General features: G+C 44.7%; 1 protein-coding gene across 1 annotated transcript in view; it reads right to left on the bottom strand.

Moving 5' to 3' along the window:
* Positions 1–26,928, bottom strand: part of tlcd2 (TLC domain containing 2) — a 69,090-nt gene that overhangs the window by 12,595 nt on the left and 29,567 nt on the right. The window lies entirely within an intron of this gene.

A 26,928-nucleotide genomic window follows, 5' to 3' on the forward strand; every position in this document is an offset into this window, starting at 1 on the left:
AGGACACCATCAAAGTTGAAGAGAGTAGGACAGAAGTCATGGACAAGTGATGGTAAACTCAGGTGTTAAGAGCCTGGACATTGAAGGAGAAAGGGGAAACCAGAAGGCAGGAGTTTCACAGTTGGGGGTACTGGAAAACAGGATGAACTACACAAGGAGACAGTCAATGAGTTTCAATCTCAACAGTGAAGATTAGTGCATGGAAATCTGCTATTGCACTGATGTCACTGCATCGGAGGACAAAGCCAATGTGATTATAGGATGGCTTTTCTAGTGATTTAGCATTCAGGACACATCAATGCCACATTATAACTGATCATGTGAGTGGTACCACATGTCAGTATTTTTCCAGGCACAGGACAATGTTATTCATTTCACTGTGTACAATGCAATGTCATTATTATACAACCAAGGACAGAACAATAAATGCCTGTTGTAAACTTTAGATCACGTACATTGTTTATTAGTTATGTCAGTATCTGGATCCAAATTCAACTTCTCAATGAACTAGACACATCCCTTGGCACAATGTAAATATCTTCAATATATTAATTAAACTTTAATACCAAGAAAACTAGGTTCAATTAAACATTCTTATAATTTCTCTCTTCCCCCTCAATGTATTGACCCCGTGTGGGGTGATTGAACTAATCTGGCTGAGATCGTTTGGCAGAACTGAAACTTGGATCTTCCTGATTTATCGCGACTCACTGGATAAACTCGCTGAACCAGCAGAGGAACTTCTACTCAAAACAAAGTTTTTATTTGAAATCTAAACAAACAAGGTGCACTGCCATACAGAATGCACCAGAACATTACATTTGAGGAACTATTTTCAACAATACAGTAGAGATATGGATGCTTTCGGGTCATTGCTGTCTGCGTGGGTTTAATATCAAAACAGTTGCCTCACCCAAAAGACACAGTGAATGAATACACCCCTACAGACCATAATATGCTGGGGTGACTCTCAGCCTGGTGTGAGTTAGCTGATCTAAGCCAGGACAGCAATTCAGGTAATACAATTCACCTCCGCATCCTGGGCTAGGGAAGATGGGAAAGGAAATAAAAACTAGAATATCAGTTCCTGACATATCCAGTGATCCCTGCTGGAAAATGTGGATGTTGAAAAAAAAAACGATCAGTTTCAACTATGTTGCTCGCCACAGTTGAGTAGTTTGCCGATATTCACAGTCCAGGCTCACACACTGGCTCGATACTGGAGGGGTTTCTTGCACACGTGGCACCCTATTCCAGCAATAGTCAGCACTGACATTGGTTGGTCAGTGTTCTCACTCAGGCCAACATCCCCAGCATCGAAGCTTTGACCACGCTCGATCAGCTCCGATGGACGGGTCTCATCGTCCGCATGCCCGATACGAGACTCCCAAAACAAGCGCTCTACTCGGAGCTCCGACACGGCAAGAGAGCCCCAGGTGGGCAGAGGAAACGCTTCAAGGACACCCTCAAAGTCTCCTTGAAAAAGTGCTACATTCCAACGACACCTGGGAATCCCTGGCCCCAAGACCGCACAAAGTGGAGGAGAAGCATCCGGGAAGGCGCCGAATACCTCGAGTCTCTTTGTCGGGAGCAAGCGGAATCCAAGCGCAGGCAGCGCAAGGAGTGCATGTCAACCCAAGCACCCCACCCACCCGCCCCTTCAACCACCGTCTGCCCCACCTGTGACAGAGACTGTAGGTCCCGCATTGGACTCATCAGTCACCTGAGAACTCATTTTTAATGTGGAAGCAAGTCATCCTCGGTTCCGAGGGACTCCCTACGAAGAAGAAGAAGAAGAATAGTCAGCAACTACAGGGCAGAAAGTTGATGTAAACAACCCCATGACTGTCAAATTTAATTCTCTACAACAATTATAGTTGTGCAAATAAAGAGAGGACCAGAACACCAATGCTCATCGAACATTTTAAAATGGAATTGAACAAAACCAGTGTCGATGGCAGCAATAAAGTTATATATATGTTGTCTGAATTATGCTTTGGCAAAAAGCAAACGGGGAAAGAAAAATCTCATGAACCTTGGTCACGGTTTATGCTCTGGGCCGACTGATATTTCTGTATCAAAATGACTGAAAACTGCGGCGCTTCCACTCAATGGAATTCCGAATACGTGCTTGAAATTTAAGTGTTGGTGACGCGCGGACCACGCTGGCTGTCAGCAGCTAATAGTGGCATCTCACAAGCTTTAAGATTCAATGGAACAGATAATAATTGGGGACTTTTGGCTGCAGTATTTTTTGCTCATCATTTTAGAAAATGTCAGTTCTTGGAATCTGGGCTACTAAGCCACACCTTCTGACAGTAAGCACTGGCGAAAGACAAGATTGGCCGCGTTGATGATTGTACTTTATGGTTACTATAGCAATCCTCAAATAACTATTAGTTATGAATCTTAGCAATGTACTACTTTGAAATCAAAGGTCATTCTATCCTGGAAAATGATGCTTTCTTAATGATTTCGGAACTCTAAAATGAAAAGGTAAAACCTAGACATTCTATTTAACATTCATTGGCTTACCTTTACTATTTGAAGAAATTATAATGCACTAAATCTTGTGCTGTAGTTTTGTTTGAATTATCTGGCAACCAGCTACTGTTATGTAAACAAGTGTTTTAAATATGAATTGGCAACCACCATAGTCCCTGAGGAATTGTGTGTGTGTTATTGCACTGAACAACAGACAGTACTGAAGCACCTATTGCAAAAGGACAGTGTGTGGTTTGCTATCTATAATTGTTATCTCAAGTGATATCTTCACAGTCAATAGACAAACGCCTCCTTAAAAACAGGTCTCCCCAACCCATCATTCAAATTTTTCAAATAACCATTACAATAAGAATGATTCATAAACTGCCAAAGCTGGATTTCCATTTTAAATTCCAAGCAAGACCTTTGGCAGACATGATTGAACAGATGACTTTTAAAGTAAAAGCAGCAGCATCTGACACCCAACTGCTTAATGGGGCCATTCATAATTTACGCTGCGAGCTCACTATGGCCTGTACTTTCCAATAGGAGGCTCCCTGCGTGTGGAGGCCTCCCATCGGAAAAAAATCTACGCCCTTACCTGAGGGCTCCCGAGGTCCAGACACTTATGCTCCTGGGCCTCTCCACAGTCGAAATGCACAGGGCCCACGTATCCCGGGGGCGCATGTGGTTCGCAAACGTCCCTGGGATCACGTGGGCCAGTCCAGCCAAAGAAAGAAGGGAATCTCCCATCATACTTTTGATAGACCTGTCAAAAGTATGAATGGGGATCACCCCAAAAAAGACATTAAAACCTTAAATAAATGTTTAAAAACCATCACGTTTTTAAAATGAGTTAAAATTACATTAAATTAAATATTTTAAACAAAAATTTAATTTTTTGAAAAAAAAGTTTTTTTACGGGGCTAAAAATAAACTTACTTTTTTAAAAGTATTTTAAAATTATAAATGAATAAAAAAATTATTTTTTTTACTTTTTTAAACACTTATGCTGGTAAAAGCAGGCCTTACGCTTGCTTTTATCAGGCGTAAGATTTCTAAGGGTTTTCTGCGGGTGGAGGTTCTGTAGAAAGCGGAACTCTCCCCCCGCAGAGGCCCTTCTCCAGGGCAGGCATCCGATCAAGAGCATTCTTGACACATCGGAAATGGCGGTTTTCAGCGCATGCGCTTCGCGTGCCTGAAACCGGCATTTTCGATGTCCCTACGGGTGTGTACACAGCTCGTACACACCCATAGGCATCGGAAAATACGGGCTTATGTATTTTTAACGAAATTACAATATAGAGAAATAAAAATCACTCACAGAGCAAAATGAGAAAGAAATGAGTGTGGCTCTTTTACTGTATAAATTATATACATGATAAAATTTTTAAAGGGGTAGAGTTTCTGCTCATTTGCCAGTAATATCAGCGCAATCAGCCGAACCAGCGCAAAAGATCGGGGAATGTTAAACGCAAGTGAGTTACACTCAAAACCAGTTATGTTTGTGTTGTCTTTTATGCCGTTAGCCTCACTGTTATTTTGACATGAAAATCGGGTGCATTGTCTTTATTAGAAGATCAGTGAGAAGCATGCTCCATCCAGTTAATATTAGAAAAGAGTTACTGCCAGGTTACAGAGCAGCTGCCTGGCAGCATTCCCTGGTGCAATAGGAATCCTCCCGTGCCTTGATCAGCAACAGATTACTTGCATCATCAGAATATCAACATAAATTGATGGAAAATTAATTAATTATCTCAAAATCAAACATAGCTAGAAGCAGGAAACTACTGTCCGTGTTTATTTGTTCCAGCCACTTAAGGTGTTGATCAATGAAAGGCTACTGAACCACAGTAATAAATACCATGGAAGTGTCTACTTAGTCTTTTGTTTATTTGTTGCTAACAGACATACGTATGTACTGACTGAGAAAAGGATCCTAGCTACAGTTGTTACACTTTCTGGTGAACAGTGTGATCTACCCAAGTGATTTGAATCTTCAGGGGGAAGAGTCAAATACCAAAGCACAAATGAAGAGAGAGAACTTGCATTTATATAGGGCATTATCATGACCTCAGGACATCCCAAAGTGCTTTACAGCCAATGAAGTACCTTTGAAGCGTAGTCACTGCTGCAAGGTAGGGAACAAAAGGGCAGAGGCCCAATTTCAGAAATATTTTAAAAAATAAACTTCGTAAATAGATGCCGGATGCCTCTTGCAGCCGAAGCAATCATGTTACATGTTGGATTAGTATCTAATATAGCAGGATGTGACCCTGCTTAAAGCTGGGTTGCCTTAGGTTACTTCAGCCCATTTTCTTTCTCTGGAAGGAAGCCTGGCCATAGGAGCCATCCGAGGAGGGGAAAAAGAGTCATTGCAAGTGCAGCAGACAAAAAAAAATCTCAGCCACCATGGAAATTTGAAACCACTATAGATACATAATGAACACTTCACAACAGTGCTATTGGATCAATCAGGAAATACATTACTTTATAAATAAAGCAATGGCCCAGAAATTTGGGTCGGGGGCTTCCCGCGGGTGCAAGCCCCCGACCTGCACTTACCTAGCGTGCCGGCCGTTGAGCTGTGGGCCCGCGTGGTATTCCGATCCTGGGCCTCCTCCAGCTGCCGGCACGCAGTGCTTGCGTATCCCAGGGGCGCAGTTAGTTCGATGCGTCCTCTGGGATCACGTGGGCCATGGAGAGCCAATCGGAGCAGGGAATGCTTCATTCATAAGCTTGATAGGACCTGTCAAACCTATAAATACTATAAGCCCCAAAACATCACTAAATCTTCAAATAATTTTTTTTTAAAATCACATTTTTAAAATAAACTATAAATTACATGAAATAACTATTTTAAACAATAATTTAAATTTTTGAAAAAATTAATTACATTTTCTAACAGGGCTAAAAATAAACTTACCTTTCTTTAAAGTATTTAAAAATAATAAACCTGTGGAAAAAAATGCAGAAAAATTGGATTAAGGAATCCCCATTGCATACTGCCTGGTTTGAGTAGTGCATGCTTTTTTCTGAATGTGACTATTGAGGACTCTAGTGTAAGTAAAATTGTGTTAATTCATAGCTTGTTCCATTGTCTCCCCTGATTTTGCATCAACAAATATTTGAGTTCCATTGGATGCCTATTTAATCGAACATTTTACTGCAGTACTCAATTTGCTAATCGTGCAATTGCATTTAAACTACAAAGCTGTCAACTGGCACCATCCTATAATGCACCAGGAGCTTTACAGCCAATGAAATACTTTTGAAGTGTAGTCACGTTTGTAAGCTCGGTAACAAAGGAGGCCCAATTTCAAAACAAACGATTTATTCATGTTGGTGTAAATCATGCCAAGTATTGGCTGAAACTCTTACTGAAAAGTTTTGGTTTACAGTCAATAAAAGTACATTTAACAGAGACAAATAAGCGCACCTTAATTCACAGGAGTTAATTTAGCACCAAGCCAAGGCTAGTAGCAAATGGCCTTTTTATTTTATTTCAATTTATATACCCAATTGTCATTAGACACCTCGGTCAGTAATCCTTCCATTATTCTTTGGCCTCGTGTTATGGAACGAGAGTACGCCTGTAAAAGGGGAGGCTGCAAACACGTTTGAATGGGATAGAATAAAGCTAAAATTAAAGCGGAGGAGATAAAAGTGGGATACAACAACAACTTGTATTTATATAGCGCCTTTAATGTAGTAAAACGTCCCAAGGTGCTTCACAGGAGTATTATAGAACAAAAAATTGACACCAAGCCACATAAGAAATTAGGGCAGGTGACCAAAAGCTTGGTCAAAGAGGTAGGTTTTAAGGAGCGCCTTAAAAGGAGGGAAAAGAGGTAGAGAGGCGGAGAGGTTTAGGCAGGGAATTCCAGAGCTTAGGGCCGAGGCAGCTGAAGGCACGGCCACCAATGGTGGGGCGATTATAATCAGGGATGCTCAAGAGGGCAGAATTTGAGGAGCGCAGGTATCTCGGGGCGGGGTGGGGGGGGGTTGTTGTAGGGCAGGAGGAGATTAGACATAGGGAGGGGCAAGGCCATGGAAGGATTTGAAAACAAGGATGAGAATTTTGAAATTGAGGCGTTGCTTAACCGGGAGCCAATGTAGGTCAGCGAGGACTGGGGCTTTTCATTCACCCCTACTTCCTTCACCCCACCACTGGCGGCCGTGCCTTCAGCTGTCTAGGCCCCAAGCACTGAAATTCCCTCCCTAAATCTCTCTGCCTCTCTCTCTCCCCCTGTAAGATGCTCCTTAAAACCTACCTCTTTGATCAAACTTTTAGTCATGTGCCCTAATAGAGAGGAGGAGGGAAAAAGTTGATATTTTAAGTTTTCATTTGATCTATGCTATTCCAGTCGCCCCTCATGTCCCATTTCCCCTGTGCTAATGATAGCCCTACTCTTGTCAACAAAAAAGTCCTTCTTCTTTGCTGCTTACGATGTACCACATTCATTTTCTCATTCTTATTCCTCAACCACAGAAGGGGAAACACCCCTATCTACAATTTGAAAACAAATATATTATATTTGTTTAACATTCTGCAACACTGGCTGCGTAACAACCAACAGCAAGAAGCACATTTGTAAAAGTTACTAGTGTAGCACTTATTGTGACAAAGGACGGGCATAGTCGTCATTCACTGTATTGGGAGGAGTGTCTCATGAACTGTGATAATTTGCCAATAGTTGCTCAGAACAAGTTCCTTTTTGTTGTGCCTGTAGATTTGTTACAAATATTTGCTCATCTTCCTGCGCGAACCCTGTCCTTTTCTACACAAATATTAAATGGAAGATAACATTTGCCTAGAAATACTTATAATCCAGAGCCAAGACATTCTCCAATTCGGAGAAGATAAACTCAGAACCCAATTGATAAAACTGACTTTAAAAAGAATTATGATTTGGGGCCTGGTAAAGCAACAAAGATTGGACTGAGCCCATTATCTACATTTTGCCTGGTTAAAATGTCAGTTGGAAACCAGTGACCACTGTTTGAAAATGAAGACTTTGGGAACTGTAGGAGTTTCATGGCCTCTTGGTGTGGAGCATAAACACCAGCCTGGAGCAGTTGGGCTGAATGGCCTGCTTCTGTGCTGTAAATACTGTGTCATTCTGTGTAATTCTTGGTGATATTCAGTGATGCTCGAATACAATGGAGCTCATTTTGCACGACTCTGGATTTGGCAAATATAATTAATTAAAAAAATAATTTATTCAATCTCTGTTATACTATGTCAGATTTAGACTAATAGCAGTTTAAATTTAGCAGAAAATCTTCAATATAGAACAAATGATTTCCACTGAGACCAAGTCAAAAAGGCAACTTGGCATTGTGTCGGGTACAGAATCAAAGCTGGTGTTAACACAATGTTCCAAAATCAACTACCTCTCAGCCACTCTATCTACTTATTACTATTAAGTAGGTTCAATGTGCTTACAGCTATGGTGAAATGGGCCACACCGAGTAGGACTCCCTATACACCTCAAACAACCAGAATGCAGGCAGCTACATGACGCTGCACCTACAAGCCTTTACTCATTTTGGTTTAAACTTAGCCATTTTTGTATAATTCACTCTTGAATAAATATAGCTCATGGTAAAATGAGTTTACAGACCATCTCATTCTTTGTGATCAGAAATCTTAGTACTGCCAGTTTACCAATGTTGAAGCTCTGACTAGAATATGACTTCCATGGAGAGACAATGTTTAACGCACCCCACTCATACCAGCCAAGTCCATGTAACAAGGGCAGGAGAGTCCATCTTCATTCTTACTATTTTCCAATTATAGTTTTGACTGACAAACAAACAGCAGCACATCAGTTAGCCTCTGCCCTCATGTCCCACCAGTTAAATTATTCAGATCAAGTTCCAGGCCGTCTTTGTGGCAATCCTGCGATTATTTTATTCTAAATGGGAACGAATGGTTCTGAAGGGAAACAAGTGACATGCTTAGTACCCATGTAAACCTCAAGTGTTACAACTGCTTGCTGTGCCAGGATTGGCTGTAGATACAAAAAGCAATAATCAGTCAGTCAGTTAGTCATATAACACAGACAGCACTGGCACCATCACCAAGTAGTAAATACTTCAATGATTAGATCACTTTTCTCTGCACAGCTCATCAGTGTTACGAGCTTCAATTAAGCCTGTTCACTGGAGACTAGTTATACATATTGCCGGTCAGACAGGCAAACTATCACACCAAGGTTTACGTTGAGACATCTAGTGTGTTATGAATTAACAATACATAGCCTCATGGTGTTGGTTTTAACTTTGGTCAAACACATGGGAAGATTTCCTCTGTGAGCTAGCTGGTGCTATTACAACAACAATAATTTTGCATTTATATAGCATCTTTTAATATCAGGTTCCACATGTACGCAGACAGCACCCAAGCTCTATCTCATTACCACCTCTCTTGACCCCTCCACTGCCTCTGTGCTGTGATGTGTATCTCCTGCATCCAGTACTGGATGTGCAGAAATTTCCTCCAATTAAGCACTGGGAAGACTGAAGCCATTGTCTTTGGCTCCGACCACAAACTCTGTTCCCTAGCCACCGATTCCAACCCTCTCCCTGGCCACCGTCTCAGGCTGAACCAGACTGTTCGCAACCTCGGCATCCTATCTGACCATGACCTGGGCTTCTAACCACAATCCTCTCCATCACCAAGATCACCTACTTCCATCGCTGTAATATCACCGTCTCTGCCCCTGCCTCAACCCATCTACTGCTGAAATCTACATCCATACCTTGTTACCTCCAGACTCGACTATTCCAATGCTTTCATGGCCGGCATCCCATTTTCCACCCTCCACAGACTTGAGCTCATCCAAAACTCTGCTGTCTGTATCCTAACTCGCACCAAGTCCCGTTCACCCATCACCCCTGTGCTTGCTGACCTACACTTATCCCCAATCCACCACCACCTCAAAATTTAAAATTCACACCCTTGTGTTCAAATCCCTCCATGGCCTCACCTCTCCCTATCTTGGTTACCTCCTCCAGCCCTGCAACTCAGAGAGCTCGGCATTCCTCCAATTCTGGCTTCTTATGCATCCCCGACTTCCTTCGGCCCACCATTGGTGGCCGTACCTTCAGCTGTTCAGGCCCCAAGCTCTGGAACTCCCTCTTTAAACCCCTCCACCTCTCTCTCTAACTTTAAGACGCTCCTTAAAACCTACCTTTTTGGCCAAGCGTTTAGTTGCCTGCCTTAATGTCTCTCTCTCTGGTTCAGTGTCAATTTCTGTCTGATTACGCTCCTGTGAAGCGCATTGGGAAGTTTTACGATGCCAAAGGTGCTACATAAATGCAAGTTGTTGTTGTAGAAAAGCATCCCATGGGATTAGGGAAAAAAAGACACCAAGCCAAAGGAGGAGAGATTAGGATGAGCCAAAAATTTGGTCAGAGAGGTGGGTTTTAAGGAGGCTCATAAAGGTACTATAAACACTTATGGGCTTATGATATTACAACATACAACAGATGTGAAATCTTCCCCATGATGCCCTTAATGATCTGAGCTTCTAAAAACATTAGACAGCAAGCTTAAGTGAAATCAAATCAATCAACTTGATCTTAAAAGACTGTAGAAAGTGAAGTTTGTGGTTGCCGTGGCAAATCTACATGTGGTCTATTTACACCCACCTGTAAGCAACAAGCACAGATGTATGAAGATTTGTGTCCATTATACGCAGATAAACTATTTAAGGGTGAAGTAGTATTATCACATTTGCATTGCTCCAAAATAGTTTTTGATACACAGTGGCACAAAATTTACTCTAGAGTCACAATCTGACTCTGAACACAGCAGTGACAGACTCGCTTACTGTCAACACCAACTAGACACAAAGCTACATGAAGTATTACTCCAGTGTGGAATGAAGCCAGGTTTAGAAAGTACTCAATGGCTCTTTTTGACTTGCTGAACATTTTTGTTAATCTTTTAACAGCTCCCGCCTGCGCTCTCAAACTATTTAAAATTTAGTGGCTAGGATCAGAGCTTAAACAGCACCAGTGGGGATTGACACCCATGGGAGGCCTGCAGAATAACATGGGTGTTAATTCATTAGAGATTATGCCAAGCAACTGTTAGCAGATGATTGCTAATGTGGAGATGTCCACTAGGCATCTTGGTGTCATATTTGACCTCGAAAGGAACTTAGAAACATAGAAGATAGGAGCAGGCCATTCGGCCCCTCGAGCCTGCTCCGCCATTCAATGAGATCATGGCTGATCATCCAAATTCAGTACCCGGTCCCTGCTTTCTCCCCATACCCCTTGATCCCTTTCCACCACATATCCTCGCCATCACGATGACTGCTTATTTCCACTTCTGGAGCATCGCCCGACTCCGCCCTTGCCTCAGCTCATCTGCTGCCGAAATCCTCATCCATGCCTTTGTTACCTCTAGACGTGACTATTCCAATGCACTCCTGGCCGGCCTCCCAAGTTCTACCCTCCGTAAACTTGAGGCCATCCAAAACTCTGCTGCCCGTGTCCTAACTCGCACCAAGTTCCGTTCACCCATCACCCCTGTGCTCGCTGACCTACATTGGCTCCCGGTTAAGCAACACCTCAATTTTAAAATTCTCATCCCCATTTTTCAAATCCCTCGATGGCCTCACCCCTCCCTATCTCTGTAATCTCCTCCAGCCCCACAACCCCTGGAGATATCTGTGCTCCTCTAATTCTGGCCTCTTGGGCATCCCTGATTTTAATCGCTCAACCATTGGTGGCCGCGCCTTCAGCTGCCTAGGCCCATAAGCTCTGGAATTCCCTCCATAAACCTCTCCGCCTCTCTTTCCTCCTTTAAGACACCCCTTAAAATCTACCTCTTTGACCAAGCATCTGCCCTAATTCCTCCTTATGTGGCTCGGTGTCAAATTTAGTTTTATAACGCTCCTGTGAAGCGCCTAGGCCTACGTTAAAGGCGCTATATAAATACAAGTTGTTGTTGTGGGCAGGTCTGTGCAATGTTGATAGACACATTCACAACATTGCAGGCTACCAAAGACAGGTCATAGTTATAAGAGTGATAACGGCACAGAAGGCCATTCAGCCCATCGAGTCCGTGCCAGCTCTCTGTAGAGCAACCCAGTCAGTCCCACTCCCCCGCTCTATCCCCGTAGCCCTGCAAGTTTATTTCCCTCAAGTGCCTATCCAGTCTTCCCTTGAAAACATTGAGTGTCTCCGCTTCCACCACTTCCATCAGTAGAGTTTTCCAAGTCTTCACCACTCGCCGCGTAAAAAAGTTTTTCCTCACGTCCCTCCTGTACCTCTTGCCCAAAACCTTAAATCTGTGTCCCCTAGTCCTTGTACCATCAACTAGTGGGAACAGCCTTTCCCCGTCTAGCCTATCCAAACCCGTCATAATCTTGTACACCTCTATCAAATCACCCCTCAACCTTCTTTGCTCAACAAATCCAGCTTCTCCAACCTGTCCTTGTAGCTAAGATCCCCCATCCCCGGAACCATTCTGGTAAATCTTCTCTGCACCCTCTCAAGGGCCTTCACATCCTTCCTAAAGTGTGGTGACCAGAACTGGACGCAATACTCCAGTTGTGGCCTAAACAGCGCTTTATAAAGATTCAGCATAACTTCTCTACTTTTGCACTCAATACCTCTATTTATGAAGCCCAAGATCCCATATGCTTTGTTAACCACTCTCTCAATATATCCTGCCACCTTCAGGGACCTATGCACATTAACTCCCAGGTCCCTCTCTCCCTGCACACTCTTTAAAACTGTGCCATTAAGTGTATATTGCCTCTCCCTGTTCCTTCTGCCAAAATGCATCACCTCACACTTCTCTTTATTAAATTCCATCTTCCACTTGTCTGCCCATTCTGCTAGCCTATCTATGTCCTGCTGCAGTCGACTGGTATCATCACTGTTTGCCACACCCCCAAGTTTGGTGTCATCGGCAAATTTAGAAATTCTACTCTGTATTCCAATATCCAGGTCATTTATATATATCACAAAAAAGCAGTGGCTCCAACACTGACTCTTGGAGAACACCACATCCCCAAGTCTGAAAAACAGCCACTTACCACAACTCGCTGTTTTCTATCTTTTAAGCCAATTCCTTATTCAAGCTGCCACTGACCCACCTATTCCATGAGCCTCAATTTTGTTAACCAGCCTTTATGTGGTAATTTGTCAAACGCCTTCCTAAAATCCATGCAGCCAACATCCATTGCATTCCCTTCATCAATCCTCCCTGTTACTTCGTCAGCAATCACCCAGTGTTATTCACACTGGGAGTTTGTTGACAGTATAATAATTCACGTGATCCTAGGTTTGGGAGTCGGCCCACATATGCCCCTGCGTGTGCTAGTATTGCACCATCCCTGAGCTGCCCAACCCACACAGGATAATCTAGGCTCATATTTTCTAAAAGTAGCCAGTCTCATACTTCTAGCGCAATATTGCCACACCTGAAGATGATCCATTGTGCAGAAACGCATATAGAGCCTACCCCTGATAATTCAAAATGGTTTTTGTGCTAACAAATTTGGAATATTCAGTAATTCAAAATAAGCAAAGTGGGAATTTAGTGCTTAAATGAAATTGAATTGTCAGAGAATTCAAATTAGTGACTTTGAATTAAAAGTAGACCACACCAGTCTCAACTGTACCGATAGTGGACTCCAATCCAGTGCCAGAACGCCAGCAACTTTCCTTTGCACTTTCAAAATAAAACTTGCAAACCGTCGAATGTAAGAATACATTTCTGAACAGTGAAAGTTCACGCTATCCATTAGATTTCCATTTACTTCACACAGACCCAAGGACACAAATAGTTAAAATGTTCATCCCTTCATGGGCACAGGGTTTCAATCTTTTAAGAATGTAGATTCAGTGTATTGTGTAATAAAAACCACCAAGTCACTCAGACGGAGTTTATTCAGCCAGCACATATTTGTTGCCTAGATACTGAAACATTTGGGTAGAAAAGGATTTGAATCACTGTGTGCGTAAATCACTGCACCCTGCCACTCCCCGCTGGCTCCACAGAATATCTATAGGTTTATTATTCCCCCCCCCAAAAAAAATCATTTACTTAAAATTGTTCTGATTCAAATATACTACAATTGTTTTATATAAATATACAACTCACCAAGCTTATGTCGACAGTAATGCCCACACGCAACCTCTACAGCTAAGAACGATAAGATTAAGGTTGGGCGCTGATGGCATCATCAGACCCGCTACCTTCTGACAGGTGTCCTACACGCCTGTTAAAAAGAGCAAGTTAATATCGGGATCCACGGGAAAGCAGCTAGATTAGAGGGAGCAAGTCGCACGGGACATTTTAGCAGCCCACCTAGTTCCCGCCGGGCTGGGGGGGAGTTTAGAATTTCCCTCGACATCATCACAGCCCACCATAAACCAAAACTAAAAGCTGGCGGAATCCTGCCTCTCCTACCAGATGCATCTGAAAAATTAAAATTTAGGAAACAATACGATGACTTTTGTCCTAGAATAAGTTCAAGTTAAAGGAAAAGCAGTGGATTTAATTGGCACCCTGCAAGTACCAGAAAATTCACAACTGTTAAAAATATTCCAGTGTCCCCAGTGGGAAGTAGGAAAATTCTGGCTGGAAGAGCTGTGAGGAACTTGATCCAAGATCTGATGGTTTGTTTCCACATGCACACTGCCTAAGATTGAGGCCCAAAATTAACAACGGCAAATATATAGCTAAACGGAAGGAACCAATTCAGGTTATCAACGTAACCCTATAATGGAATTTTACTCAGGGATGCATTACGAATTCTCAGGGTCCTGGGCCCCAACAACATTCACCACTCCTCATCAATGAAAACACAAGCATAATAAAATGCATGAAGAAACAGGCCCATAGAATGTTTTACACACTGCTATAATATTTTACGCTTAAATAAAACTGCTTAATCTTTCTCTCTCCACTGGTATTATTTTGTGCTTTGCTCACTTCATCTTGCTTTGAGAGCCATTCATCCTCACTGGCAACGCTTTACAGGGTGGGTAGTTCTCAAAGTGATTCTGACCTGATTTGGTGTCTTCCAGGGTTTCACTGACCTTCCGACTCTGCTGACCGCCGCTGGGACCACGCGCAGGCGTGACTGTCTGACCACAGACTGGCGAGTCAAACCTCCCCTGTACCCCCACCCACCCCCCACAGGCTGAGCGGACTCAGTGCTTCAATTCCAGTCACTGCCGACTGGCAGGCAGCGCTGTTTAAACTTGAATCGATGGCCCGTCGGGTGACTGTTGAAGCCGTGTTCGCAGGGCCCCTGGAAAAGGGCTCGCTATTCAGCCGGGGCCTCTGGGCACAGGCCATGTTGGCCTAAGCATTAATGCAGCCCTGATTTTGCTGAACTTCTTGTAACTGAACACCACCTGTCTTTACGCAAAGCAGTTATTCCTGCACAAAATGGTTTCTCATACAGACAATGTTGTCGATAGAAAAAGCACAGCGTGTGTAATGATACAGTAAGTTCCTTTAATTCAGCAGGTGCAGCACTTCAAAGGGTGTAATGACAGTACTTACCGCCAACAGTGATCCTGCATCAGTGAACAGTGTTCTATTGATTGCCAAAGTGTAGCAGTGTGTGTTCGCTACACCGTTAATAACACAGTATCAGGAACAGGAGTAGGCCATTCAACCCCTCAGGCCTGCTCCGCCATTCAATTAGATCACTGAATGATCTGTACCTCGGCTCCATATCCCCAGATACAAAAACCAATCTATCTCAGTCTTGAAAGCTCCAATTGTCCCAGCATCCACAGCCATCTGGGGGAAGAGTTCCAAATTTCTATTACCCTTCGTGTGAAAAAGTGGTTCCTGATTTTGGTTCTGAATGGCTTCGCTCCAATTTTAAGATTATGTCCCCTAGTTCTTGATTACCCCACCAGAGGGACATAATCAGGGCTTGATAAAACCAAAAGGAGGACTCAGATAAGGTACCCAAATGTGGATTTCTTCAGAATCTACAGCTGCCATACCATACTGTGATACAGTTTGTCAGGATGCTCTCTATTGTGCAGCGGTAAAAGTTAGAGAGGATCAGGGGTGACAGGTTACATGCCTTCAGCCTCCTTAGGAAATATAGGTGCTGCTGGGCCTTCTTCACCAGAGAGGAGGTAGCCACAAGCCTACATTTCGTTGTACTGCACTTGTGCACTAACAATGACAATAAAAGTTGATTTGATTTGATTTGAGTTATATGATGCAACTATGAAATTTGCTGATAGTGGGATTTTGCTTTATGCAAATTGGCTGCTCCACTTGCCCACATAATAAGTTACTACACTTTAAAAGTCATGCTCGAGGATGTGCGCGATCATTCGTTCGTGCATTCTTATTAATTACCAAAGGGATACCCAGGGAAGCAGTGGTTCATGATGTGATCTACTTGTTCCAAAATGAAAGCGTTCACAGTGTAACTACAGACGGTAACATTGTAAGGTAGAAATTACAACTGGCGTTGTTCTCGTACTAACACTCAATGTCCTTCCAAATTTATCTTTGCTATTTTAATGCAGCCATTGACGAGGTGTATGAGGTCATGCCTGCATTAAACAAGCCCACATTGACATTTGGTTTCAGGATGTTAAGCTTTCATGTGAGAACAGCACCAATTATAATTTTTACCCTCCATGCCATCAGTATTTCCTTCCTTCGCTCTAGTTTTTGTATAACAGACCCAATACATTTACATGTCATAGCAACTAATTTCTGAGTTACAACAGGGATACAGTCATAGATATTTTTAAACAGTATAACTAAGAAATTCTTAGCACTGCACTGAATTTACATAGAAAGCTTCTAACTTGGCAGGCATTTCCTGTGGGAGGAGAGGGTGTAGAAAGTCCACTCACTTAGACTACTGGGAAACTCATCCAGGACCCACAGTTTCCTGTAACCAGAATGAAGCAATCATGTGTAGAGGTCAGGCAGCAACGATGTCATCTGTTGCTCTGGTCAGATGATTGCAGAGTGGGGAGGAATATCCCTCAAAGTTATTAACTATTTTGCAGGATGTGAACAGAACAGGCACATTTTATTCGCAGGCTTAAGATGCTTTTAGTCAAACTTCGTGGAGACACACATAAGTAATTATCAAAAGCAGTTTTACAAGGTTTGATTTGGATTACAGGAGAGCGGGCTCAGTGCGTCAGCTCCCCAGCTTTACACTTGTTGGGGTTCGGAGCAGCAGCACCAGCTGCAATAACAGGAGGCTGGCACATGGAGGCACAGCTCTCTGTCTGACACACTGGATAAGAGTACCTAGAGGCTTCTTTGGTTGTTCAGGTTAGTATTAAACAGGGGCACCTAGACCCTCACTTACCAATAATAGACATGCTTCTTGAATATAAATAGGAAAAAGCACACAAAGTTGTTTTTTTTATTTTGTCCTCATCCAGTTGAGGACTATGATAATGCAAAAGCACCTATAGTGATTCCCCAGTGCAGGAGGAACCCGGAGTCACATTTGAGTCGTCTGCTCAGTGGTGCACAATTGCAGCTACTGAGTCCCAGGAGCAAGATGTCACAATGATGCTGCCTCTGCCAAGCAGACCGTCTCCTCCTTTACTGTCATGTAAATTAGTCAAGTGTGGACCTAAGCAAGTCTGAAATGGAAACAATTGTGTCATTGCACCACTCTTCCACTTTAAAAAAAATGATGAGTCCTACTGTACAATCCAGGCTGATCATTTGATTCCATGCAGGCACCTTATGAGTTGAGCTATTCTGTGTACACATTTTCACTTGGCAGGTCCAAAAGATATAAATCATATCCATTGTGGGGGAAGGAGAGGAAGGGAAATCAATCAAAAGTACACGATCAATTACAGAGCTGCATAAATTGAATCAGTAGCCAACCCCAAGGGGGGGGGGGGGGGGAGCTCTGCATTGCGCAGGGCACAAACTACATAAATTTAACTATTAGCATAAACAGGGTGTGCAACATGATTAATGTCATAACCACTCCTGCAGACTTGGAATTGTTCAACATTGCCCCTAATGAGGCCTCAGTGAACTTGGATTGCCCGATTTTATCCGTGTATGTTGTGGATTTCATTAATGCTGCTAAATCTCAGAGTCCGAGGGAGGATCTCGAACGGAAGCTGAAATTGCTGTGAAGGCTTCCATTTTAGAAAATCTCAGTGCAGTTTCTCTCAGCTGTGGCTTTTAAAAGTTTCTGCAGACGCTCCCAACATTTTACAACGGAGAATACCCTGCCACTATCATACAAGTAATATATGTCACAATCTCTGGCCAGCAGCCAGTTACATCTCCCATCCATTTTAAGTGTGTTGACATCTTTGTTTTAATAGTTTCCACTGAGAGGAGCTTTATACAAGGACAACATCCTACACGGGCGCATCAATCCATTCAGGATGGGTTTGTCTACCTGCTGTATGTCACTGTAACATGGATCATCTGCGATTAACTGTTGATTACATTTGATACTGGTACCAACTGATAAATGTAAAAATAAAAAATCTAATTTTCCATGGGGTTTTCCTGATCTCTCGCCCGAACTTTGGTGGAACCCCTGGAGAAATGACGTGAACAGCTTTTTAAAAAAAAAGGACATTTACACTGTTTCTCTAAGGGCTTCGCCGATCTCCTGGCAGAGAAGCCCCCACGGAAATTCCAGTCAACGATTTTTGAACTCAATTCAGTTGAAGTGTTTATCCAATTTCCAGTCGTTTCGTAGCTAAGAATCAGACGCTGCCATTGCCACAATTGTTGTGCAGCGAGGTCAAGTTGTCCTTTTTTACTGGTGTTCTGTGAAGGTTCTTCCCACTAGTGCGTTCCGAGAAATTTAATATTTGCTTTTCTTCCCCGGCTTTCTCAATCCTCCCTCGATATCACATACCATCCAAATTTGGGAATGTAGTAAACAGGGCGTCTGATGTGGTTAATGGCTTAACACTCCAGCACTAAAGGTTGATGTTTTGAAAGAGCCAGTTAAGACGAGATGCACCTGGCAAGTCAAAGTTAGCTGGCTTCATGACCCCGGTGACAATTATGTTTATTTGCGGAGTGTTCGCTTCATACGCCAGCAATATTGAATTGTGGAAACGACAATGAGGCCAAAATCAGCTGCAACATATTTCTCAAAGTGTGGTACAACGAAAGAAAAAAGACTTGTATTGATATAGCGCCTTTCACGACCTCAGGACATCCCTAAGTGCTTTCCAGCCAACGAAGTACATTTGAAGTTTAGTCACTGTTGTGATGTTGGAAACGCAGCAGTCAAATTGTACACATCAACGTCCCACAAATAGCAATGTGATAATGATCAGATAATCTATTTTTAGTGATGTTGATTGAGAGATAAATATTGGCCCAGGACACCGGCTCTTCTTCAAATAATGCCATGGGATCTTTTACGTCCACCCAAGAGGCCAGATGGGGCCTCGGTTTAACGCCTCGTTCGAAAGATGGCACCTCCAACATTGCACTGGGTGCCAACCTAGATTTTGTGCTCAAGTCTCTGGAGTGGGACTTGAACCCAGCACCTTCTGGCTCAGAAGTGACAGTGCTACCAATGATCAAAGGCTGATACTACAATCATGGTTTATTTTTGAACAAGCCAGCACCTGGTTTCTGTCCTGTTTCCCAACACCCAATATCTTCTCTCCTTTTCCCTGCCGATACAGAATCTGAAGCCACCCTGACCCACAACAGCTTTGCTGCTTCATCTCCACTCCGGCCCTACTCTTCTTTCTCACCTGCCTCGTTCCATCCCTCCTCGGATGCTCTGGGGCCTCCTGCTGCTTTTTATTTGGCTATCTCCACTCTCTTCTATTGCTGCCTGGATCCAGACTCCCACCTCAATCTGGACCGGACCTCAATTGCCAGCCTTCCTGCTCCGTCCAGACACCTGACGCAGGGCCCACCCCCATTAAGATCTCTCCCCCCGGTTCTGTTACTCAAGCTGCACCCACCCCCAGTACCTTGCTGTACTTTCTTTGTCGTATTGCAGCTATGCATTTATTGTTTGAGGGCTTACAACTGACAAACTGGCCACTTCCTCCCCATTATGGACCCACCAATCAGCTGCCTTCAGGCCTGTGATTCATTCCCACATAACTGGCACTAGAATCTCATCTGTTCCCACCCTCCACCCACGTGGAGCAGGGTACAGCACACAGGACTGAACAATTGCTCAACTTCGGAGTACCAGCATCTGTGACAATCCTTTCCCTATCCACCCTCGTACCTCCACAAGCCCGCTCAGAACTCCATCATTGTCACTGGTATGTGCTCCTCCATTTGCAGTGATCACCCACTATAACTTCACCCTGGGGCTCAGATAGAGCACTCTCCCTTCCCAACATTTTAATCTGTCTACCCACAGTGTGATGGGATCCTGCCCCATCTGCACTTTACACTCACCGAACTTCCTCGTTCACAGTCAATAGCTTAGTAAATTAATACATTTTTTATTTCATTTAACTTTCTCACTAAATATAATTACTACATTTATATACATGTACAATCTTTTCAATAATTTCCTCACTAAATAATAAAAAAATCCATCTCATTTATTAATAACTTATTACATGCCTACCCATTTTGCCATGTGCAACAGCAATGGCAGATCAGCTAGTTTGAAGTAATTAGATTGTGGCACAGGCTACCCTTAATGGGGATAACAAAAAAAAGCGACTACACTTCAAGAGCACTTCACTGGGATGTCGAACGACACCATATAAATGCAAAATAACAACAGAAATAGCTGGAAAAACTCAGCAGGTCAGGCAACATCCGTGGAGAGAAATTTGAGTTGACGTTTTGGATCGAAACCCTTCTTCAAAACTGGAAAGAAAAGAAAATAGATCGAAGGCAGGGCTGCGATCGAACAAAAGAAGTAAAAGAGACAATAAAAGGTATTCGAAACCAGACGAGATGGTAATAGGCCAGTGTCTCCAGTTGTTGTGGTCTGGAATGCACTGCTTGAAAGAGTGATGGAAGCAGATTCAATAGTAATATTCAAAAGAGAATTGGATAAATACTTGAAGGGGAAAAAAAGGGCTATGGGGAAAGAGCAGGGGAGTGGGACTAATTGGATAATTCTACCAAAGAGCCGGGACAGGCACAGTGGGCTGAATGGACTCCTGTGCTGTATCATTCTAAATACTGTAGTATTTAATATGATTACGATTTTAAAAAAAAGACTGTATAACCTTACAGAGAAGTGATCCTTATTTGAAAAGGTCCACTTACATTCGTACTATGAATAAGATCAGGATGTTGTCTAGATAACATTCCTCGCACCACAGGCATCAGCTGCAGCAACTTATAGAAATCACCTGCGACACCATTCCAATTACCTGCTGTACTGTGTGCTTGTGATAGGGATCGCACTCGTGTTGTGTACTAATGATCAGACTTTGCTTAGATGGAATCCAAGTGGCTCCTGTTTTAATCAACTATGCTTATTCTGTACCCGGACTTCCCAGCAAATGACATCTACAAATAACCATAATATTTGATACAATATGGGGTGTATATATTCCTAGTACAACATTTGAGATTTAAAAGAAAATTACATGCACACTGAAATAAAAACTTCAGAATAAATTTTCAATGTTGCTGTATCTATGAAATCAGTAGAAATAAAGAGAATCAATCAGCCAACGTGTGAAAGAGGAGACAGGTTAACCTGTTGAATGGAACATTTTATCTGTGATACTGACTCAAAGGTTATCCAGACATTGACCCAAACAGCCACTCACAGCCCTTAGTAGGGCTATCCTCAAGGCCTGGCAGTGTGATTACACTCCCATATCCTTAATGCTTCCAGTTCCCAGCTCAGCATGCCCATAAAATACAACCATCCTCAGTACTTCTAGGGACCTCACATAGCTTCCTCCTCCCCTGACCCATCTCCCAGTGCTCTGTATTCTTCATCTCCCTAGTGTCCTCAAAAATTAAATCAGGAAGCACTTTTTTCACAAATGATAGTGGAAATCGGGAACACTCCCTGAAAAGGCCGAGGATGCTGAGTCAATTGAAATTTTCAAAGTTTGTTTTAGGCAAGGGCATCAAGGTATATCGAGAAAGGGCAGGTAAATGGATTTGTGGTACAGATCAGCCACGATCCAACATAATGGCAGAACAGCCTCGAGGGGCTGAATGGCTGACTCCTGTTCCTATGTTCCCAGACTCTGGTACACTCCTAAACCTCCAATCTAAAGTTTCAAGACTCCTCTTTGAATAAGTGCTCCCATTTTTTCCAGCCCCCTTCCCTTCCACAACTACTAACAATGCCTGAGCAATAAGAGAGAAGGTGGCTATCTAAGGAACTATTTTCCAGACCTCAATCCATTAAGAGTTCTAAGATCCAAGTACTTCTACATTCCGTATTCCAGAATTACTTCCAGGTTCAGCCTTACCAACACCTGCCACCACCCCCCCCCGCCCCCCCACTCCCATCCAGGCTACACCCCACCATCCGCCACACCTACCCAAAACTTTTGGTTCCTCATAGTCACAAGCCCCCTATCCTTCCCGAGACCCACCTTCTTTCGCAATCACTCACACTGTAGCACCTCTCAGGTAGTCTCTCCTAACCCCCTACTTCAGCGTATAAAAAAGAAAAAAAAAGTAAATGTTGGAAATCTGAAATAAAAACAGAAAATGCTAGAAATACATAGCAAGTCCGTGAGCAACAAATCAGGGAGCAATTAGAGTCATAGTCATAGAGTTTTACAGCACAGAAAGAGGCCCTTCGGCCCATCGTGTCTGCGCCGTCCATCAATCCCTGTCCACAGAAGTCACAGAAACCCCACAGTGCAGATAGAGGCCATTTCGGCCCATCGAGCCTGCACCAACACATATCCCACCCGATCACCGTAACCCCTACACCAACACATATCCCACCCTATCCCCGTAACCCCATGTATTTAATCCCCCTAACACTAAGGGTCAATTTATCATAGCCAATCAACCTAACCCGCACATCTTTGGACTGTGGGAGGAAACCGGAGCACCCGGAGGAAACCCACGCAAACACGGGGAGAATGTGCAAACTCCACACAGACAGTCGCCCGAGGCTGGATTCGAACGCGGGTCCCTGGCGTTGCGAGGCAACAGTGCTAACCACTATGCCACCGTGCTAATCCCATTTTCCAGCATTTGGTCCATAGCCTTGTATGCAATGGCATTTCAAGTGCTCATCCAAATGCTTCTTGAATTGTGAAGAAAAGAGGGGTTATGCTGTTTTGGGGATGTACTTTTCTATCAGAACACACTCTTATTCCTATCAAAAATTATCCCACAAGGTCAAAAAAGTTTATGCTTTGTGGTTTTCATGTTTTAAATACAACCAATTATAGTAAAGCTCAATATTGGATTCATATGCGCATTATGTGTTATCAGTACATTTCCATCACTTGGAAAGTCAAATGGGAGTAGATGGGATTTGCAAATAGATAATTGCTCTGATAATTTCTTTGAATGTTAAGTCAGAGTCATAACAGCACAGGAGGCAGCCATTCGGCCCATCGAGTCCGTGCTGACTCTCTGTAGAGCAACCCAGTCAGTCCCATTCCCCCGCTCTATCCCCGTAGCCCTGCAAGTTTATTTCCCTCAAGTGCCTATCCAGTCTCCCCTTGAAAACATTGAGTGTCTCCGCTTCCACCACTTCCGTCGGCAGTGAGTTCCAGGCCCTCACCACTCGCTGTGTAAAAAAGTTTTTCCTCACATCTCCCCTGTATCTCTTGCCCAAAACCATAAATCTGTGTCCCCTGGTCCTTGTACCATCAACTAGTGGGAACAGCCTTTCCCCGTCTAGCCTATACAAACCAGTCATAATCCTGTACACCTCTATCAAATCACCCCTCAACCTCCTTTGCTCTAATGAAAACAAATCTCGCTTCTCCAACCTGTCCTTGTAGCTAAGTGTTGCCATAATAAAAAATTCTGCAATTTACCGGAGATAAATATATTGGTCACAATGTCTATAAGTTCAGGGTTTACATTATTTTGAGATTTTAAAATCAGAAGAAAGATTTCAGTTCCTCAGAGGCTTCCAGACTTTCCCATCACTGTACTGCCAGAGGTTAGAGGCAAGTCCTTGCATCCTCATTGAATGCTCAATTGGTTCAGAAGAATTTTTAAACTGCACGCCATAGAGCCAAGGTGAAGAGAGGAAGGGCTTGTCATAACGGCTGTGTAAATCAGCCAATCAGAAAGAACCAAGTCAGAAAATAATTCCAATAATTGAAGCTCCAGCCAAGTGCTCCAATTAAGCCTTAGGCTTGCTACACAGCCCTCTCAAGAAAACCTTTACCAGGGATTTCCAGCAGCTTACAAGCAAATTTGAATTAAGAACTGATGCGCTATCAATTACTCATAAAAGACCGAGAGTTAGAAGAGTAACCAAAGGCTTTTATTAACAACAGAATGGAGGTCTGCCTCGAGTGGTCGACAGGCCCAGGATACAAAGGGCTGGGGAGCAGTCACCTTTATACTAGGACCTGTGGGAGGAGTCAGCCGAGGCATGTCCAGGCATGCACACAGTGGAATACAAACAGGACAAACAGGAATACAAACAGTGGTTTACCACATTCACCCCTTGTTTAAAATTGAGTCCGGCGGGGTGAAGTGTATTAAAAGTTAGTGTATTGGAGTCTCTCCGGAGGTCTTGTCTGCCGCTGTGATCGGCGGGCGACGGCAGGGGTAGTGAAGCTTCCAGCGTCGAGTCCAGCGTAGGCTGTGGCACAGGCGTGTCGTCCTCGTAGATGTCGAGCGGGTCGCGGGGCCCAGGCCTGCCGTCTGCTGGGGCTGGATATCGGATCGTGGGGGGGGGTGGTAGTGGGTAGTGGGTTACTGCGGTCCCCGAGGGTGCAAGGTCTCTTATGGAGACTGTGTCCTCCCGCCCGTCCGGGTATGCAATGTAAGCATACTGGGGGTTGGCGTGGAGGAGGTCGACCCTCTCGACCAGGGGGTCCATTTTATGGGTCCTCACGTGTCTTCTCAGTAGGACCGGCCCTGGGGACGTCAGCCATGGCGGTAGCGATGTCCCCGATGTGGACTTCCTTGGGAAGACAAACATTTTCTCATGAGGGGTGGCGTTAGTAGCAGTGCAGAGCAGTGACCGAATAGAGTGGAGCGCATCGGGGAGCACATCCTGCCAGCGGGAGGTTGGAAGGCCCCTAGACTTTAAGGCTAGCAGGACGGCCTTCCAAACTGTCGCATTTTCTCTTTCCACCTGTCCGTTCCCCCGGGGGTTGTAACTGGTGGTCCTGCTTGTGGCAATACCCCTAGTTAGCAGGTACTGACGGAGTTCGTCGCTCATAAACGATGAGCCCCGGTCGCTATGGATATAGCTGGGGAAGCCGAACAGGGTGAAGAGGTTGTTCAGACATTTAATGACCGTGGCACTGGTCATGTCCGGGCAGGGGAAGGCGAACGGGAAACGGGAGTACTCATCAATAATATTGAGGAAGTACACATTGCGGTCGGAGGAGGGGAGAGGCCCTTTAAAATCAACGCTCAGGCGCTCGAAGGGGCGAGTGGCTTTTATCAGGTGGGCCCTGTCTGGTCTATAAAAGTGCGGTTTGCACTCAGCGCAGACTTGGCAGTTCCTGGTCATGGTCCTGACCTCCTCAATAGAGTAAGGCAGGTTGCGGGCCTTGATGAGGTGGAAGAACCTGGTGACCCCCGGGTGGCAGAGGTCATTGTGGAGGACCCGTAGTCTATCGATCTGTGCGCTGGCGCAGGTGCCACGCGATAGCGCATCCGGGGGTTCATTTCGCTTCCCGGGCCGGTACAAGATCTCGTAGTTGTAGGTGGAAAGTTCGATTCTCCACCTCAAGATCTTGTCATTTTTGATTTTGCCCCTCTGCTTGTTGTTAAACATAAAAGCAACTGAACGCTGGTCAGTGAGCAGGGTAAATCGTTTTCCGGCCAGGTAGTGCCTCCAATGACGCACAGCCTCCACAATCGCCTGGGCCTCCTTCTCAACAGCGGAGTGTCTGGTCTCCGGGCCTTGGAGGGTTCGTGAAAAGAAGGCCACGGGTCTCCCCGCCTGATTGAGGGTAGCGGCCAGGGCAAAGTCGGACGCGTCGCTTTCCACCTGGAAGGGGATGGATTCGTCCACTGCGTGCATGGTGGCTTTGGCAATGTCCTCCTTGATACGGTGGAAGGCTAAGCGGGCCTCTGCCGTCAAGGGAAAAGAGGTGGACTTGATCAGCGGACGGGCCTTGTCCGCATAGTAGGGGACCCACTGGGCGTAATAGGAGAAAAACCCTAGGCACCTCTTCAGGGCCTTGAGGCAGTGGGGCAGTGGAAGTTCCATAAGGGGATGCATCCGGTCGGGGTCGGGGCCGATGACTCCGTGTTCCACAACACAGCCAAGGATGGCGAGGCGGTTTGTGCGGAATATGCACTTCTCCTTGTTATATGTCAGGTTTAGGAGTTGGGCGGTGCGGAGGAATTTTTCGAGGTTTGCGTCATGGTCCTGCAAGTCACGGCCGCAGATGGTCACATTGTCCAGATATGGGAAAGTGGCCTGCAACACATTTTGATCTACCATCCGGTCCATCTCCCTTTGGAAGACGGAGACCCCGTTGGTGACGCCAAAGGGAACCCTAAGGAAGTGATAGAGGCGGCCGTTTGCCTCAAAGGCAGTGTACTGGCGGTCCTCAGGGCGGATGGGAAGCTGGTGGTACGCTGATTTCAGGTCAATGGTCGAGAAGACGCGGTACTGCGCGATCTGGTTGACCATATCAGCTATACGGGGGAGTGGGTAGGCGTCCAGCAGGGTGTAGCGATTTATTGTCTGGCTGTAGTCGATGACCAGGCGCTGCTTCTCGCCGGTCTTAACGACCACAACCTGGGCTCGCCAGGGGCTGGTGCTGCCCTCAATAATCCCTTCTTTCAGGAGCCGCTCCACTTCGGTTTTAATGAAAACCCTGTCCCCGGCACTGTATCGCCTGCTCTTTGTGGCGATGGGCTTACAGTCGGGGGTGAGGTTAGCAAACAGTGGTGGGGGGGTGACTCTGAGTGTGGAGAGGTTGCACCTGGTGCGCGGCGGGCAATTTGGAAGCTGCTGGCTGCGGACTGTGAGTGGGGGTAGGGGTCCACCGTACGCCATCGTAACACTTTTAAGGTGGCACTGAAAATCTAACCCCAGCAGGACGGCAGCGCAGGTCAGGCAGGACCAGAAGTTTAAAATGATCGTACACGGTCCCGTCTACTACGAGTGTCACCACGCAGTAGCCGCCGATGTCCGCCGACTGGGACTCGGAGGCCATAGAAATCCGCTGTTGTGCAGGCAGGACTGGGAGAGAGCAACGCCGCACCGTGTCGGGGTGGATGAAGCTCTCCGTGCTCCCAGAGTCAAAAAGGCAGATTGTATCGTGACCATTTACCTTAATGTCCATTGTGGAACTGGCCAGTTGGTGCGGTCTCGCTTG

This window comes from Somniosus microcephalus, chromosome 22, assembly GCF_052327205.1.
Source record: "Somniosus microcephalus isolate GS21.2 chromosome 22, FLI_Smic_1.0, whole genome shotgun sequence".
Taxonomy (NCBI): Eukaryota; Metazoa; Chordata; class Chondrichthyes; order Squaliformes; family Somniosidae; genus Somniosus; species Somniosus microcephalus.